Source organism: Camelus ferus, chromosome 31 (assembly GCF_009834535.1).
Source record: "Camelus ferus isolate YT-003-E chromosome 31, BCGSAC_Cfer_1.0, whole genome shotgun sequence".
NCBI lineage: Eukaryota > Metazoa > Chordata > Mammalia > Artiodactyla > Camelidae > Camelus > Camelus ferus.
In genome coordinates, this window is record NC_045726.1 from 18,172,428 (window position 1) to 18,191,455 (window position 19,028).

At 56.6% G+C, this 19,028-nt stretch overlaps 1 protein-coding gene across 9 annotated transcripts in view; it reads left to right on the forward strand.

Annotated features, from left to right (window-relative positions):
• SEMA4D (semaphorin 4D) overlaps window positions 1-19,028 on the forward strand; it is a 109,508-nt gene that overhangs the window by 7,832 nt on the left and 82,648 nt on the right. For 7 of the 9 annotated variants that reach the window (XR_004316315.1, XR_004316316.1, XM_032470781.1 and 4 more), the window contains exon 2: window positions 3,780-3,899. The exons of the other annotated variants lie outside the window; for them this stretch is intronic. The gene's annotated coding sequence lies outside the window, so the exon portion shown is untranslated. The remainder of the gene's footprint in view (window positions 1-3,779; window positions 3,900-19,028) is intronic. 9 annotated transcript variants of the gene reach the window in all.

The window sequence follows — 19,028 nt, forward strand, 5'->3', positions numbered from 1 at the left end:
CAATTCACTCCTGGATAGATAGACACCCAAGAGAATTGAAAGCAGATAATCAAACAAAAGCTGATCCACGGCCGTCCCTAGCAGCACTGCTCACAATTTGGGAAGCAGCCCAAAAGCCCATCAGTGGATGAGTGAGTAAACAGCCGGGGTCCCTCCAGACGACGGAATATAACTTAGCCAAAAAAGGAGTGAATACTGACCCGCACTGCAGCCTGGATGGCCCTTGGAAACATCCTGCTAAGTGCAGGTGGACAGTGAAGTGCACATATTGTGCGACTCCATTTATGTGAAATGTCCAGAACAGGCAACCCCAGAGACAAAGCAGATTAGAGGTTGCCAGGGCTGAGGGAAGGGAGAGTGCTTAATGTACGTGGGGTTTCCTTCTGGGGCGTTGACGAAGTTCTGACGCTAGAGAGCGGTGATGACTGCCCGACATCACAGACGTGCTCGGTGTCACTGAATTGGACCCTTTGAAATGGTTAAGATGGTAAATGTTATGCTCTGTGTATTTACCACTATAAAAAGGCTCCGTTCATATGTATGCAAATCTGAGCGTGGACACGTTTCCATTTCTCTCGTAACTACTTGGAATTGTGGGGTTGTGTGGTAAGTGTATCTTTAACTTTATAAGAAACTGGTAAACTGTTTTCCAAAGCGGCTGTATCGTGTTACATCCCTGCTGCTAACGTGGGAGCCCAGTTATTTCACATCCCTGCCAACACTTGCTGTCATCAGTCTTTTTAATTTTAGCTGCTGGGTGTTGTCTTGCCGGGACATAGATGCTCCGGCTGAGTGTCTTCTGCGTTTGTATGTATTCTTTTAAGTTTTTATTTGCATCCTCTGCCGACTTTTCGATTGGGCTGTTTGCCTCGTATCTGAGTTCTGAGAGCTCTTTACGTGTTCTGGATTCAAGTTCTTGGTCAGATATTTGTATTACAAACGTTTTCTCTCGGTCTGCAGCTCACCTTTTTGTTTTATGAGTGGTGTCTCTCAAAGGGCAGACATTTTTAGTGTTAAGTCCAGTTGTATTGTTTTTAGTAGATTGTGCTTTTTGTGTCCTGTGTGAGAAATCTTTGCCTAGCTCATAGTTATAAAGATTTTTCTTCTATGTTTACTTTGGGAAACATTATGATTTTAAGCTTTTATGTCTCTTACGCATTTCAAGTTACTTTGTAACTGGAAGAAAGCTAACAATTGAGGTACATTGTTTGGAGTGTGGATATCCAGTTGTTCCAGAATCAGCTGTCAAAGGAAGGATCTTCCTCCATTGAATTATTGGCATCCTGTCTGAAAAGGAATTGAGACTCTCTGTGCGGCTTTGCCTCGGGACTCAGTTCTGGTCCGTTACGGCTTGTTCACCATCCACCCTAAAACCACGCTGTCCTCGTGACTCTTGCTTTATCGTGATTCCTGAAGTCTGGTTGTGAGCTTGACAAGCGTGCTTCATTTTCAAACTTGTATTGTCTAGTCTGGATCCTTTGCATTTCTGTATAAATTTAAAATCCACTTGCCAGGTTCTGCGGAAAAGCCCGCTTGGGCCTTGCCTGCGATTGCATTCACTCCTCGGGTCAGCGTGGGGAGTGCTGACGCTGTCGCGATGCTGAGTCTCAGCCTGTGGTTGAGGACTGTCCATCCATCTGTGTTCGCCCTCCTGCATTCCTCCCGGCAGGGCTTTGTGGCCGTCGGTGTAGGTCTCACACGCGTTGTATCGTGTTTATTATGTGTTTTGTAGTTTTGAATGTTATAAATGGATTCTTAAAGGTTTTATTTTCCAATTGTTTATTGCTGCTGTTTGGAAGTACAATTGATTTTTTTTGTATTGTTTGTTTATCCTGTGCCCTTTCTAAATTGACTTATTTGTTTGAGTAGCTTCTTTATAGTCATTTAAGATTTTGCACAAAGATAATACTGACAGTTACAACAAGGGACCATTTTACTCCTGTCTTTCCAATTCAAATGCCTTTTCTTTCTTTTTTCCTTTTGTTCCATTGTCTAGGGTGTTGAGGGCAGCGTTTAACAGAAGAGGTGGCAGTGGACATCCTCACCTGTTCCCAGTCTTAGCAAAAAGAACGCAATGTCTTTTCGTTAAATATGATGTTAGGGGACCCTTTGACGGAGACGCCTTTTTTTGAAGTTGAGGAAGTTTTCAAGTTTGCAGAGTTTTTTGGGTTTTTTTTTTTTTATCATGAATGGATGTTGAATTTTGTCTTACGCGTTTTCTGTGTCTGTTGAGATGATCATATGGTTTTTCTCCTTTTTTTGATTAATTTTTGAATGTGAAATTGCCTTGCATTCCTGGCACAACCCCCAGTGCTCATGATGTGTTCCTTTTTTGTGTGTATTGCTGAATTCAGTCTGCTACGATTTCGTTAAGGATATTTGTAACTGTGTCGTGAGAGAGTGGACCCTGGTAATACGTCTGCCTGGTGTCTGTATCCAGGTAACGCGGGCCCCACACATGACTTGGGAAGTGTTCCCTCTTGATTTGTTGTTATTTTAAGCATCTGTGTGGGATTGATACTGTTTCTGCCTGAAACACTGGACGGCGTTTATTGGTGAAGTGATCTTGGATTTACTTTCTGGCGGAGCTTTTCTTTATGAATTCAGTTTATTGACATGGGATTACCAAGACTTTCTGTTTCTTCCTGCGTCAGTCCCGGTGATTTGCGTGTCTCAAGGAATCTGCCCGTTTCATCTGAGCCGTCAGTCGTTGGCGTCGAGTCGAGTGTAATATCCCTTGATTATCCTTTAACGTCTCTGGACTTGGGTGGTGTCCCCTCTTTCATTTCTGAGCCTAGGGTTCTTTAAAAAAAAATGAAGCAAAACCAAACCCCAGTGTCTGTCCCCCCACCCGCCTCGTTACGTCGGGATCTCTTGGCGTGGGAGGGAGGGTGTGGATCCGTGACTCTGACAGTTGCTCAGGTGGTTCTCGGGCAGCCAGAGCTGAGAGCCTTTGAGGCAGAGGAAGGAGGGACAATCTTCACTCACTGGTGGTCCGGGCAGGCGGAGGAGGGTGCGCGGCCTGGAGTCGGAACGCGGGGTGTGTCTGGGGAACACCGGCCTCGGAGGGGGCTTTGGGTTTGGTGTGGGCCGTGGTTCGGCCTGTAGGTGTGGAGGGTGTTCAGTAAATGCCAGACCTGGGAGTGAGCGAGAAACGGGAAGGAAGGCAGCTGGCCAGGTGACAAGGCCTGGGACGCCTGGCCCCCCGGCTTGGACTTCCTTCTCTGCTGGGTTGTTGTTTATTTTTAAACGAGATTTACTGAGGCAGGGTTTGTGTTCAGCAAAATTCGCCCTGTTTAATGTCCTGTTCTTCGAGTTTGGAAACAGCCGTGTAACCACCAGCAGATCAAGATGTGGAAGGTTTCCAGAACTCGGCACATTTCCTCCTGTCCGTCTAGAGTCAGGTCCTTCCCCCACCCACCCCACCCTCGGCACCCACGGATCTGTTTTCTGTCCGTACAGATTTTTCCAGGACATTTTACAAGTGGAATCATACAGTGTGCAGCCTTCAAGTCTGGCTTTCTTCATTCTGCCTAATTGTGCAAGTGTTTGCGCGGTAACGAGTGCGATCAGGGCTGTGCTTAGGGGCGACTGGCACCTCTGATCTATGTGCATCGGAAAGGCTGGGATGGAGACGGGGAGGCCGTTATGGGAAAGAGTGACATGGCGGTGTCATGGTGACCTCACTGGCAATGTCCCACCGAATGCCTTCCACACCTGTCCCATGGAGTCCTGGCCACAGCCCCATCCGATCGGGACAGTTCTGCTGTCTTTTACAGGTGAGGACACTGAGAACAGACAGAGCAGGAAATTCATTCACAGCGTCACTCAGCCAAGAGGTGCTGGGGCCCAAGATGTGAGCCCGGGAGCGTGACTTGAAGCCTGACGGCTGCAGGAAGGTGGGTTTCCCAAACACTGCATCTAACGCACACACCGGAGCGGGGTGGGTGACCACTGGTCGAGGCTTTTCAAGAATGTTAAAGGTATCTGTACCCTCAGCCATTGCAGCACAACGTCTAGAAATCTGTCCTGAAGAATCGTGGATGCAAAGAAACGTTTATTAGAAAGGGTGTTTCCTGGTCTGATAAACAGAAAACTCGGATGCCAGCTGAAAGCCACTGACAGATGGTCAGAGGTGAGGGGACACAGGCCGGCCAGTCTCTAAAAATAATGGTGTAAAATAAGACTAATTTGATGGGGGACCAACGTGTCACACCAAGTGCTACGAGCCCCTCCTACAGCTGCGCGTATGGTGGTTTGCCCAGGGCGTTGGTGGACAGCGCCCAGGACGGTGCCCCCTCGGCTCCCGAACGATGGGGCTTTTGTCTCGTCTGTCTTGTCCTCGGTGCTTGTCTGCGTGTCTCCGTTTTTCTGCGGTGTCACTTGTCGTGGAAATCATGGAGGAGAAGTCCAAAGGAGAATGGAAAAACACAACTTCAGATCAGGCGCAGACGCACGTCGTCTGCCTTGCGAGGCGGACACGCTTTTCTTAGCCGCGTTGTACCTGCCTTGTTTCAAAGCAGCTGGGAGTCCAGCGCGTTGGCCTTTTGAGCGCAGAGCATGCCGAGGGATGCAGAACAGCCCCGCTGGCCTCTCGCAGACGGGGTGAGAGCAGCGGTTCCTGGCGGGGGTTGTGGTGGGGGGATGACCAGCGAGATAGCCCATCTTGGCGGACTTCGCCCTGGGATGCACGTGGAATTGCTTCCCGTTTAAAAGCCAAGCTTCAGAGCAGTTTCAGGCTTGTCTGATGCTGCTGAAAAACATATTAGGAGAATATGAAAACTTCACAGCAGTCGGGGAGCCTGACTGATAGGGGAGCCCTGAGGCTGTCTCCCAGCAAGGTGTGCGTTTTGTACCGTGAGGCATGAGTGTGCGTGTGCACGTGGGCCCGCGTGCACGCACACGCACACGCACGTGCACGCGCTCACAGGGACACACCGCTGAAACCCAGGTTTCCCTCAGCACAGCACTCAGAGGCCACATGGGGTGCATTGTGATGCTGTGTTCAGCTGCATCTTGTTTAAAGCTGTCGGCACCCCCAGATCAAACAATCCTCAACCTGCTTTGTCGCCTGGCCCTACGTGTGACCGCCTGGACGCGTGAGCATTCAGGCGCTGAGCGGCGTGTGCAGGCTGCCTGGTGTCGTTTTATTCCTCCCGTTGGCGCCTGGCCGTGGTGCCCTCACCCTGTGTCTCTGGACCCAGGACTGAGCGCGGCCGGTTGGCACCTGGAGCCGAGGGGCCGTGCTGTGGGCCAGCCGGCCCCCACCTCGGCCGGGGGGCTGCCTACGCGGGGGCCGCCTGTGGGGCCAGGAAACTGGGTCAGATCAGGGCCCCCAAGCCGCGGAAGGGGAGCCCTGGCGGGTCTTTGAAACCGGAGGTTGCGGCTTGGGTTTCGCATGTGGGATCCCTCGGGCCTCCCTGGAAGCAGGGCCACCCCCGTTATGTTTACATCCCCTCCCGCTTGACGGACAGGACCACCAAGGGAGCAGGGCTTGGCTTTCTCTGGCAAACCGGGGAAGGGTGGGGACACGGTTTTGAAAATCGATGCCCAGTGCCGAAGGCCTGCAGAGCGGGCCCCTGGGGAGATGCAGGCCCCCTGGCCTGCAGGGATGGCTCTGCCCCTGGGCGCGGGCTTCCTGCCCTGGGAAGAGAGCATCGCTGACAGCGAGCAGGAGGGGTCGCCGCCAGCTTCAAAAGCCAGCGAGACCCCGAACACACACGCTCCCCCTTCCTCGGAGAGGCGGCGGCGCGTGTGCGCCAGCTCTCTCCCGAGCCCCAGGCTTCTGCTCAGAGCTTTTGTGCCGGGACTGTTTCCAGGCCTTTTCTGGCATTTCTGTTGCAGCCCTTACAGACGGAAGACACTTCTCCAAACACGGCCCCTGCCACTAACGCCACCAGGTGCCAGCCTCCCCAGCCGCCGGCCGGGGGCTCGGGGAGCAGTGGCGTGGCTTCTGCTGCCCGGAGTGGTTTCCCTAAGCGTGGCAGCGGCTGTTGGACCCCCGGCTGAGAACCCGAGAGTGTCTGGGGTGCAGCCCCAGGGGCCGGAGCCGGGAGCTGGAGGGGACTGCTGGGAAGGCCCTGCAGGCTTGGCTGTGCTTCTTCCTGGCACACTGGCAGCGCGATGCCTGCCTGCTCAGAGCTGGAGGGGACGGGTCTCGTGGAAGGAAATGTGAGCTGTGGTGTCGTGGCCATCTTCTGCCTGGCAGAGTGACCCGCGTGTGCCCCTGGGCTGGCCCTCCTGTCCTGGGCGCCTTCTCTCCAGGAGAGCAGCCCGACGCCGGAGCAGCTGGTGGATAGCGGTGCGCGCCCCGAGTGCCGGAGTCGGGGAGACCTTGTTGGGGTCCAGTCCCACCTGGGAGAGGCCACCAGGGCTCCTGGCTGCCCTCTTCCCATGGCCACCCACCGCTGACTGCTTGTCCGTGGGTCCCCTCCCCCAGCTTGGTGTGGCCTCTCTTCTGTTTTGAAATTCAAGGGACGGTCACCAGCAAAGCGGCAGCAGCAGCAGTAAAGCTGGCCTGCCCCTGCTTCTGCTTCATCCTCCCGCTTCCTCCTTCTGTCTCTGGTGAGATGTTTGCAGACTTTACAGTGATGCACACAGGACCTTGCTTTGCTCACGAATGGAGCCCAACCATGTGGCACCTGGAACACCACTGGCCTGCGGCCCCCGGGCCTTTTGGCGCTCCTCCCCCAGGGCACCACGGTCCCCACCCCAGGGCACCGCGCTCCCCCCCCCTCCAGGGCACTGCGTTTTTCCCTGAGGGCACCGTGTCCTCACTGACTGCAGCACAGTTGTGCTCTGGCTGGGTGTGGCTTGGCGTGCACAGGATCCTGCCACTCACCCAGGGAGGTACTCAGTTCCCACGTGTGGCATCAGGCCCTGCACACGCCCGGGGCTCTCTCCTCTTCCCCGCTCCCCAGCATCCCTTCGGGGGCGTGCACCGCAGCTCATGTGTCTGCTGTGCTGTGGGCTTGGTTTCCGGCTTGGACCATTGTGAATGTGGCCTGTGAACATTCTTGACCCTTTATTCTCCATGTGGGACACCGGGGTCCTCGACTGTTTACGGCTCCCCTTCCCAGGGCAGACAGCTTGCCTCCATCTGTAGCTTGGATTCCAGAGTCCAGGTCTCAGACCTCGCTCGCTGGCACCCCTGTCTCCCACCCACTCCAAGCCTCTGGGAAGGGCCCTGGGCCTCCTCCACCCCTGCTGCTGACCTGTCCCTTGGGGTCTGGCCAGCTGCACCCCGCTCCTTCCTGCCCTCTGCCTCGCCCCAGTGGTGGGCCCAGTAAGGCTGGGTGGAAACCTCCCTGGTCTCTGTAACGCTGTGGTCCCTCTGCTGCACGGTTTTGTCTCACTGCATCGTGCCCTGTCCCTCCTTCAGTGACGGGTGACGTGTCCGGTGCGTCCCAGGCACTGTGTGTGCAGCGGTGGGCGGAGAGCGGGCAGGATGCGGTGCTTCCAGCTGGACGACGGTGCGTGGGTGTGCTGACGGGGGTGCGTGCCACCACAGGGGGAACCTCGAGGGTGAGGGTCGACCAGCAAAGACGGGCTTGAGGTCTCCAAGTCAGGAACTCCGAGTCGGAACTCAGGGATGGCAGGCAGCAGCCGGAGCGGAGCGGGGAGGAAAGCTGCGGCAGGTTAAGAAAAGCACGTGGCTGTAAACCCAGCGTTGCTGCCGCTGAGGTGCGGTGTCTGCCTTCCCTGTGGGTCAGGGTGGCCTCGTGACTGTTTAGATCTTGCAGCCCTGAGATGCCAAGTCGGGGGTCGGTCGATGTCCCTCCCGTGTTGTGAGGAAGCCCAACCCCCCGGCCCCCACCGAAGGCCACGTAGCACGGGGACTGGAGTGGGCAGTCCCGGTCTCTGCGCCCTCCCTGCCAGGGCCCTGGTGTGTGACAGGAGCCGCCTTCATGTGATGGCAAGCCCTTGGCTGTCGGACCCCAGCTGGAGCCTCAGACGTTGGAGCAGAGACAAGTGTCCCTGCTGGGCCCATCGGGACTCCTGCCCACAGATCCATGAACGTGGGGGGAGTGTCCTGGGCCCCCAAGTCCAGGCTGGCTTGTTACATTGCTGCGGTGGCTGGAACAGAAATGGGGCTCCCCAGGGAGAGGGCAGGGCCCGGCGGGGGGTGGGGGCAGCCCAGGACTCGGGTTGGGGGGCAGAGTGGGAACCACAGTGGGTGATAAAGGTACTTTCCCGGAGTTTCATCCAGCACGTTTTGTCTGTGTGGCCGGGGGCCTTCTGCCTTCTCGGCAAACCAGCCCTGAAGGAGACAGGCTCGCCCCCCACAGAACCGCGCTGTGCACGTGTGCTTCCTGGGGCGCCGTGACGAAGCGGGTGCCTGGGACGAGAGAGGTTTGTGCTCCCAGTTCCGGAGCCCGTGAGCCCGCCGTCCAGGTGTGAGCAGGGCCGTGCTCCTGAAGCTCCAAGTTCCCCTCCACGCTGGGGAGGGGGCTCTTGAGGTTATAGACAGACAGCTCCACGTTTTTTTTTTTTATTACAGTCACTCAGCATTTTTACAGACTAGACGCCCTCAGAAGCTCCTGTGAGATAGTGGCTGTGATTCCCTGCTGTGCGATGTGTCCTGTTGCTCATCTGTTTGACACATGGTAGTTTGTGCTTCTTAACCCTGTGCCCCTCATTTGCCCCCCCCCCGCTCCCTTTTGGTAACCGTGCCCCCCCCCCCGCCTTCCCGCTCCCTTTCGGTGACCGCTGGCGTCTCTCCTGTGTCTGTGAGTCTGTGTTCCTGCTTTGCATGTATACGTTCATTGGCAAGGCTTTTCAGGTTCCGCACGTAAGCGAATTCCCCCAGCTTTGCCTTTCCGTCTGACTGTGCGGAGCGTAATACCCCAGGGTCATCCTCGTTGCTGCACACGTCAGGCTGTCATTCTTTTCTGTGGCTGAGCAGTATCTCCTTTTGCTTGCGTGTGTATTTATGTGCACATATGTGTGTGCGTGTGTGTGTGTCACATTCTGCATTCTCAGGGTGGGACCCTTCCTGCCTCTTGCAGCTTCTCTTGGCTCCAGGTGTCCCCTGGCTTGTGGCCACGTCACAAGCCTGTGCCCCTGTCTTCACGTGGCCTTCTTCCCTGTGTCTCTCCATGTCTCTCTTTTTTTAGGGGGTGGGCGTTGGGGACTAGGTTTATTTATTTCTTTGTTTGTTTTGTAATGGAAGTACTGGGGATTGAACCCAGGACGTCGTGCACACTACGCAGGCACGTAGCCACCACTGAGCTACACCCTCCCCCATCCTCTGTGTAGTTCTTATAAGGACCTTTGTTGGTGGATTTCGGGCCCACCCAGGGGACCCAAGATGATCCCATCCTAACTCCGTGGTCTTAAATACATCTGCAAAGACCCTTTCTCCAAATAATGTCACACCCACAGGCTCTGGGTGTACGTTTTTTGCAGCCTCCCGAAATGCACAGGAAGGCAGTGGAAGTGCCCTGTGGGGCTGGCAGGAGGTGGGTGGCCCTGGTGGGGTGGGGACAGGCACTGGCAGGCGCTCACCTTCCCCAGGATGCAGTTCGGTGCGGCTTTATCAGCAGGAAAGTGGAAACCGTGGCCGCCTTCTGCCATCGTGGGAAGTTATAGAAATGAGAGCGTGGTGGAAACTTGCTGCTCGGCGAAATAATCTTGCGTTGACTCAGAGGGGAAACAGGAAAGGGCCTTCTATCTTTTTATGTGAGTTTTATCTCGGCCGGTGGGACCTTTTCTTTTAAGTAGTGTTTCTACAAAAAATACCCGTTGAATCTTGAGTGTGAACAGGAAGTCAGATATGCTGACTAACTTTTCCTTTATTTTAATAGCATTTTTATTGTTTTGAAAATGAAGAAAGAAGGCGGAGGTAGAAGCTGGCTCCCCGTGCCCAGGGTGCACGCCACTCACCGCCAGCTTCCCTGCGCCGTCGGCACACGCACGTGTGTGCAGATGCACAGGGCGCGTTCACGTAGAGGTGGCTTCCCAAAGACGTGGTCACACCCTGGAGGGTTTTGCGACTTGCGTTTTTTCACTCAGCGTGTGGCATCGACACGCGGGCTCCGGGTCGTGCCCTGAAGCCGTGCACGAGCCCCTGTGGGCCACATGCCCTGTGTTTCGCCCCGTGGTGGGAGTGTGGGTGTCCCCCCAGGCTGCCACCTCCGTGCCATTTTCCCTGGTGCACCCCCATGAGTATGTTTTATGGGAAGAAGCCTTAGAACTGAGATATTTGAGTCACAGGGTGTATGTGTGTGTACTTTTGACCGGGGTGGCCGGGCTGTCTGCCGGGGCAGTGCTGGGCCCGCGAGCTCACAGGAGCCCCTCCTGCCCCTCTGCCCGAGCAGGCTGCTGTGTTTAATCCCCACCAGCACGATCGGGAACGTGGGGGTGGTCCCTGGGTCTCTGGCCCCATCACCTGTTTCGGCTTGTTGGTTGTTTGCATTTTCCGCTGAAGCACCTGCCCTTGGTCTTCACCCATTTTAATAGCGGTTGAATTGCTCTTTTACTCATGTTACTGAGTTGGAGCATTTCTTTCATTTCAGAGCATTGTGAGAAAGGAAAGCCTGTTTGAAAGCATTTCATCTGTAAGTTTTTCATAGACGTGAAGAACTCTGACTGGAGATCAGCGGGACCGTCACCTGCTTCTGTGGCTTGTCTCGGGGACAGGGGTGTCCGGAGGGGTCGGAGCTTTCCGTGTCCCTCACTCTGGGGCCGGCTTTGGCTGTGCCAGGCTGGCCGCCCGCCTCTGGGACGTCCCGTGGCCCCTGTGAATGACGGGGCCCAGAAAAGGAACTGGTGGTGACTGTGGTTGGCTGTGCGTGTGCATGTGTGCATGTGTGTGCATGAAAATAGTGCACAGCAGAGCGGGAGGCCTGCATTCCAAAAGGCGCTCGTGGATTTAGGAGTCTCTGCGCAGGAGGAGGCTGATGGGACCAGTTTTCTGTTCATCATCCTCATTGTATTTTCAGCCAAATGATAAAACTGATTCCCCGACTCCCCCCCACGCCTCTCGTTTACCTAGAATGGTCACGTGTACAGGTGAGAACTCGTCACAGCGTCATACGTAACGCAGCACGTCTTCCTGGGAGCAGTTTTCACCCCAACAGGATGCTAGCTGGTGGGTCCTTGACCTGTGTGCACACGCGGCCTTTTCATGGGGCCCTCTGGGGGGCGCTCTGTACTCGCAGGGCCTTTTCTCCGCAGCAAGGTTCTGCTCTGGAGCTGGGGTGGCCCAGGCAGGTGGCATCTGGGAAGCTGTGCCCCTGATTGTATCAGTCAGGGTTCTGTAGAGAAACAGAACTGACCGGGGGGGGGGGGTGTGTAGAAAGAGAGAAAGAGAAGTGTATTTTAAGGAACCGGCTCACGTAATTAGGGAGGCTGGCAAGTCTGAAATCTGCAGGCCAGGCCAGAAGCTGGGGGCTCAGGCCACCTGGAGGTAGAACTCCCCTTTCTCGGGAGAGATCAGTGTGTTTCCTGCGGAGACCTGCAGCCAGCTGGACGGAGCCCACTCACAGCAGCGAGGTAACCTGCTTTAGTCAAGGGCTGCTGAGTTCAGTAGCAATACATTCAAAAAACGCCTTCATGGAAGCCTCTGGAGCAGCTTGACCAGGTACCTGGGCACCGTGGCCCAGCCGAGGTGATGCATAAAGTTAACCGTCCTGGTCAGCATCCCCCAGCGCCTCGCCCCTGTGATGGCTTGTAGGCTAGGTACGTGCGCTCACTTGGGGTGCACAAGGATGTCCACCCACGGGGTGACTGCTCCCTGACCAGGCAGGCGGGGCTTGTGGCTCACCTGCAGAGGCCGTGCGTGGAGCCCGGCTCTGGCCTGGAGGAAGGCGGTGCTCCTTGCGTCCTGATGGGGCTGGGAGTGCAGCTCTGGCCTTGTGCGCGCTGAGCCCCACGCCCGCTGGCCTGTGGCCTCACTGGGACTGCACCTTCCTCGTGGTCGCCTCTGGCCCCATGGTTAGGCCTGAGCGACTCCCTCGGAGTCTCTGGGGCTGATGCTTGGCACCCTCTTTCCACGAAACGCTCTGGTTCCTGACCTGGGCGTGGTGCAGGTGCTTGTCAGCTGGAACCTGGGTGCCCCGCCTCCTGATGACGTCTCTTTCTGGGCAGAAAGCTCCGTTCAGGTCCCGCTCTGGCCGCCCTGTCGCTGCCCTCCACGCCGCCGAGGTTGGCCTCCTGTCCGCCTGGCACGCTCTTGTCGGGCCTCTTGGCCGTCCTGTTAATTGGATGTTAAGTAACTAGGGTGGAACAGAAGAGGAGCAGCGTGCTGCCCTGGGGCAGGCTTGGCCTGGAAACCGCCTGCTTGGCGACCGAGGGGAGGGAGGCAGGGCTCCCCAGACTGATAAGGAAGGTGGGTCTTTTCTTTCCTTCCTATCAGGTGTGACGCTCGAAGCTAACGCGTGTGCGTGCTTGGGCGAGCAGGCTGGCACCGGAGGTTGGAAGGGCTCGGGGTGGCGGGCAGGGTGGCGGGTGTATGCCCGAGGCACGGGGGCCGGGGCTGTGGCCAGGGTCGGGCGGCAGGAGGGAGCGTGGGTTCTGGGCCTGGCGCTGTGTCTGGTGGCTTCCCTGCTGGCTGAGGCTCAGAGAGACATCCCCGGGGCCCCAGGGCCTCGCCTCGTTTCTGGGTGTGTGGGGCATGGTGCGGGCACCACCCCCGGCCTCTGAGGCTTCCAGGGCAGCCTCTGGGCTCGCTGTTTCTTAGGAAGGCACGGCCTGCCCTGGCGGCCGGGGACGTGCCTGAGTCTGCTGCTCTGACGCTCTGATCTGTCCAGCTGGTGCCTCCTGCGGGGGCTGGTGGGGCCTTCGTGGTGCCCTGAGCCGACCCTCCCCCACTGCGGATGCCGCTGGGGTGCCGGAGAGCTGGCTCCGGAGACGCCTGGTGATGGCGGTGAGTGCAGAGCGCTGGCAGCTCCAGCCCCATCCCCCCGCCCCCCAGGTTCTAAAGCACCAGCTGCCCGGCTCAGGGTGTCTTCTGGAACTTCCTAGGGTGGCCTGATGGCGCGTCCGGGGCCTTCACAGCTGGAACCCCCGTGGGGCTCACGGGTGACAGACACTGGGCCCGCCCTCCGGTCTTGACACACTGGAAAGGTTGGCCAGGAGGAACGTGTCAGGGAACAAAAGTCCTTTCTGCCTTCCTTCCTCTGCTTCGAGGGACCCGTGTCTGTCACGTAGAGGTCTGGGACACAGCGGCTGGGTCGGTTTTCTTCTTCGCAGCCCTGTCCTCAGTCAGGATGTTCTTGGAATCATAAAACCTGACAGAGATGATGAAGTGCATGGGGGTTTTCAGAAGCGGTCCCCGTGTCCTGAGGCGTGTGTTCTGCGTGGACGTTGAACGATTGGAGGCCTAACCACAGAGAAAGAAGGAGAAACTAACTCAGACACGGTTTGCAGAGATTGTTTGCTCGTAATACACGGCTCTTTAAGCTGTGCACGCGGGGGAGTGCTGCTGGAAGTTGAGAACTGGGAACATTCAGATCGGTTTTTCCTTTATTTGTCCAGCGTACTCTTTGCGATGCTCTTATTTGGATTAAAATGCCAGTGATTTCTTGACTCGGCCACCAACCCGGAGTTTACACGGGGGTTAATTACCGTTCAGAAGCTCGTGGCGCGCGGAGCTGGGTGAGGGAGTCACGCTGTGTTTATTTTTGGTGTTTGTTGGTGGCAGGTGTCTGGAAGCTGTACTTTGCATGTGGACATCATTGGGGTTCAGTCAGTTGGCAATTGTCGGGATTGGGGGAGGACTTGGGCCCAGAAGCTGCAAAGGGACTGAAACTTTTCTGATTCAGGAATGTGGGCCACACAGGGCAGGTGCCGGGATCTAGAAATCCGGCCGTGGGGGTGTGGCCCCCCCTTCTCTCTCTGCCCTTTTCTCTGGATGACCTCAAGGGGGAGGTAAGGAAAGGGACTCAAACCTCTGTCACTGACTGATGGGGCCAGAGTCTCCGTGGCCCTCTGTCCACGTGCTGGTCTGTTTAAGGCTCTGGTTGGCTCAGGTCTGGCCAGAAATGAATGCAACATCCTTCTTCAGACCATGGATGTGTTTTACCGAGCTTTTGGTTGCCTTTTGTGGGAAGCAAAAGCAAGATTCTTTGAAAGCCCAAAGGGTTGGACAGATGGACTCAGGGTCTGTCTGGTTCGTGATCACGGTACACGCAGACCCTGTCCCGTGTGTGGCGGCGCCTGCGCGCTCGCCACGTGCAAGGAAGTCCGGAGTGCGCACACGCCAGGCCACGCCGCACGCGTCTGCAGAGACGGGTCCACCGCTCAAGGTTTCACTGCCTGCTTTCAGAACGCCCGTGTGCTGTTTCATTTTCATACGAGTACAATTTGGGAAATCGACTTTCCTGATGAAGAATAAAGGTGGTTTTAGATAAACTTTACCAGTGTAACCGCTTTTCAGTGCGCAGTTCAGTGGCATTAAGTACACTCACGCTGTTGGCAGCCGTTCCTGCCTTCCCATCTCCAAAGTGAGCCTCTGCACCCACTCACTAAACGCTGGCTCCCCGCCCCCTCTCCCCCGGCCCCGGCACCACCGTTCTCCTTTCTGTCTCTGTGACTTTGACTCTTCCAGGCACCTCAGACAAATGGAATTGCATAGTATTGCCCTTTCGTATCCAGCTAAAAGCAAAGGTGTTTTTAAAACCATTTGAGTCAAATTGATGCTGTCCTTTTCACTCTGTTTTTCTGTATATTTTACATTATTTTACAGGAAAAATGGCAATTTTGGTCTACAGGTGTATGAGTTTTGATGTGTGTTGCTGTTTCCGAAATGTTTGGTAGAATTCGCTGGTAAAACCATCCGGGCCTGGAGATGTTTTTTTCAAAGGGGTTTTTAGCCATGGATTCTGTTATTTTAGTGTTGTTCAGGTCGTCTGTTCCATCGTGGCGCACTGTGGCGGTTTGTGGTGGTTGACAGGCTGGACCATTCCCTCTGGGCTGGGGGTTTACTTGCACCGTTGTCCGTGGCATTCCCCCCTTTTATCCATTCCTGTCTCTGGGGTCTGCAGTGGCCACACCTGTCCCTCCTGACACTGGAGCTGGGAATGCGTCAGACCTGGTGTCTGAGAGGCAGCCTTTGCTGGGAATGGGGCCAGCATCCCAGCCGAAGGCTTTGCCCCGTCTCCCTGGGCTGGGTTCCCTCGGGGCCCTGGGTGTCTGGGGGGAGTAGCAAATGAGGTGTGTTCGGAGGAACATTGAGGCTTGTAAGCCGCTGGGGAAACATTTGGTGCCCAGGGGGGGAAAGTTGACACGCGGCCCCCCCAGCGACCTGCACGTGTTCACGTGTCTCCAGATGTGTCAGTTTGCCGCCGGGGAGCCGTCCCACACGGGGGACTCGCCCTAAAGGGTGGGAGAGACTCTCACCTTGTTTATGACATGTAAGGGGACTGTTCCGAGCGGTGTGTCTGCGGCACTGGCTGATGCGTACTTCATCTGTTTCTAGTCGAGGCCGCAGATTGGGTTACTTTGGAAACCAGGTGAAACAAGGCCTCTGGAGGGTGTGTCGCCGTCAGAGGCCGAAGCCGAGACTGGGTGGGGGGGGTTATTTGCTGGGACGGAAGGTGGCTGACGATGCACCAGACGTTGTCTTCCTTCATCACGAATCCTTAAGGAGACGTTTTTGGAAGGACAGAGCTGTGGGGGGGTGGGCTGCTGTGACGGTGCCGTGGACCGGGCGGCTCGTCGGCTCGTTGTAACCGAGCAGGACCCTGAGGGGCTTCCAGGGTCAGGCCCCTCCCCGTGTCCTCTGCGGGAGCTCCTCCTGAAGCGCCAGGTAATCGTGTCTCGTGTACATTTCCTGAGTGTTTCAGATGCTGAAAACCACCACCAAAGGGAAGAAATTAACTACTTGACGATCCAGAACACGTGGCCCCCAGTCCTTCTGATGCCGGAGGGTTGATAGTGTTGACAGCCCTGTTCCCTTGACATCAACCAATCAGAGAACTGTGCACGAACTGACCACATACCCTGCCACCTTCTTCCCTTACTTGACCTTTAAATATGCTTTGCTGACGCCCTTTGGGGAGTTTGGGGTTTTCTTGGGCGGGAGCCACCCCGTCCTCCTTGCTCGGCCCTGCAGTAAACCTTTCTCTGCTCCAAACTCCGATGTTTCAGTTTTTTGGCCCAACGGTGCTGCAGGCAGACAAACTTACTTTTGGTAACATTACGGGGCCCAGACATTTATTTCTCATGCTCTGGGGACTAGACACCTGAGATCCGCGTGCCGCAGGGTTCAGGCCCTGGACTTCTCACTGGGTCCTCACGCAGCAGCAGGGGCGAGGGAGCGCCCCGGGGCCTCCTTTGTAAGGGCGCTAATCCCGTTCAGGAGGGCTCCACTCTCGTGCCCTGCCCACCTCCCCGAGCCCCCCCTCCCGATACCGTCACACTGGGGGGCAGGATTTAGCACCTGAATTTGGGGGGGACACTGACGTTCAGGCCATCCTGACTCTGATATCTGACATCTTCCTAAGCGAGGGGAAGGGTCAGAGTTGTTTAGTCATTCATCACGCAAGATTAATTTTGCTCCATTTAATTAAAAAACCTGTGTCACATGGGGCTTTAGGATGAGCCAGAGAAAGAAAATAGGTTTTTGCAAAAGCAGAAGGGTTTGGAAATACCTGTTACAAGCAGAGTGGAGCTCCGCCCTGCGCAGACCCCGGCGTGGTTGTGGGGAGCAGAGTTTTCCTAATGATGGCGTGTGCTTTGGATGGCCGGGCCTGGCGCGGCGGTCACCCTGGACTGGTCACTGGGCCACGGTCCTGTGGCAGCCCAGTCTGTCCTGCTGCTGCTCGTCTGCCGCAGGCTGTGGCCGGCCAGGGGAATCCAGGTGAGGGGCCGCCGGGGCAGCTCAGGTGTGGAGAGGGCTGTTTCCAGATGGGGGATGTGGGGTGGGTCCTAGCCTTGCAGAAATTGTAACTCTCGCAGGTGTGATTCCCCCCTTAACATAAAAGCAGCACGTGTTACTGTAGGAAGTACGGAAAGGAGGGGAATTAAAAGCAGCCCGTCCACCAGAGAGAGTCTGGGTCTACATCCTTGTAACGCTTGCAGCCCTAGCCTCCTTCGGGGCTGAGTTGTAGGAGCCGAACTGCTAGCATGGTGCCTTGGGCAGGGCGGGGGTCGCCCCGCGGGGGGTCACAAAGCCACCGGAGCTCTGAGGTCTCAGAAGATTGGCAGCCAGGCTGGGAGGAGGTAAAGTGCGTGGAGCCCCCCACCCCATGAAGTTCCGGCGTCCTTGTCCCCGTGTCTGCAGGCGCGGGGTGTGGGTGGAGGGGTGTGGGTGGAGGGAGGAATGCGCATTCCTTTTCCCTGGGAGTTTTCAGCTCTGACCGCTAGGAAGGGGAGGCCCCTGTTAGTCCTCACCTCTGCTGTCAGCTCTGCAGATAATCATTCAGGGTTTTCCAGGAGTTTGGTGACATTTTAGCATCTGTTCTGATTGTTTGTAAAAGAGTTACGAAACCCTCGCTGGGCCATGCCTTCTGGAGCCGGGGGCTGAGGACCTCGTTCCGTAGGAGCGGGAGGACAGCGGACGTGGAGCCGCAGCCTCGCAGAGGGTCCGGTAACTGACATGGCTCTCGTGTGTCATCGTCCTGGGAGCCCAGACAGGAGTCCCTGAGGCCGGTGGCCACCTCCCTGGGCTTCACGCGGAAACAGAACTCACCCGAAAACACCGACGGTCAGGAGCGCTCGCGCTGCCGTGCGCTGTCCGGGGACGGGTCACGTGGGTGTGGATCACTGCACACTCATCGCCGTGCGCGCCTCTGACCAGCCCCACCGTGAGACAGACGTTTCCCGAGCGTGGCCTCGTGCGGACGGAAGCACGTGCGCGCTCGGCGCGGCACCGCGTGTGTTCCGTGCAGAGGGAACCTCAGAGTCCCTGGGTGCCCTCTCCGGTAAGCGTGTGCCCCTGGAGTGCGGTCAGGGCTCTGGCCTGTGAGGCATGGTCCGCTTGGCATCGGCGTGTCAGAGCAGGCTCGTGCAGGTGGGACGGGGTCTTGGGGGGTGCAGACTGGGGTGAACACATGTGGCTTCCAGAGCAGTGGTTTTTTGTTTTTTGTTTTTAGAGAAGGAGAAGGCCCTGAGGCAGCCCCCCCCCCCCGACATTAGGGGTTCCTAGAGATGCTCGAGGAACCCTGGAAAGAATTCCAGTTTGGCAGAAAGAAAAGGCGTTTCTGAAAGTGAATGGGCGTCCCCGTTACTTACTTCCAAGGCTCTGTGAGCCCAGAGCTAAGGGACCACGATGGTGTCCTGTTTGAGTCAGGGGAGTCCTGTTTTGTTCGTGTCCTTCAGCATTGTGTGTGTGGGCTCCGTTGGTGCTGGGAGCGTCCCTCAGCCTGGGAGGGGCTCCTGAGACACCGCAGGGCTCTCCCTGGACAGCGATGCCCCAGGACCTCCATCCCTTCCTCTCTGTCAGGGGCGAACCTCCAGCTCCCCGTTCCCCAGCTCTCCCGCCATCGCCCGCTTCCCTCTAGAGATGCAGGAGTCCCCTGGACATGACTTCACTCTGCATCTCACTGTGCACCGTTGCCGGGTCCCGAGCCCCCTTCCCTCCCAAATCTCACAGTTCTGCCCTCCCTTCGGTCCGCTTTGGACTTCCGAGTGAGCGGCCTTCGGGTGGAATGTGGGGGCCTCGGGCTCGTGGGTCGTGGTACAGCCCTCAGTTGTGCAGAACTGCCAGCCGTGCAGACCACCCTCGCTCTAGACGGGCAGACTGAATTCTGTGCAGTGGCCGAGCAGTTGATCTGCCACAGCAAAAGCCAGTTTTGTGCCGGTTGGAAATTCAATATTCCTTTATTCTGTATTTTTTAAATTGAGCTGAAGTTCACATAAAATTAACCACAGCACAGTGAGGAGCTCAGCGGCATTTAGCACGTTCACAGGTGCGTGCAGCCAGCCACCTGTGTCTGAGGCCTTTTCATCACCCCAGAAGGACCCCCGTGCCACCGAGCAGTCTCCCCCCCCCCCTCGGCCAACGCTGCATCATTTTGCGGTTCTTTGACTTCTCCTTTGAAGGCATTGTAGCACGTCTTGAGTACTGAGTTATTAAGTAACAT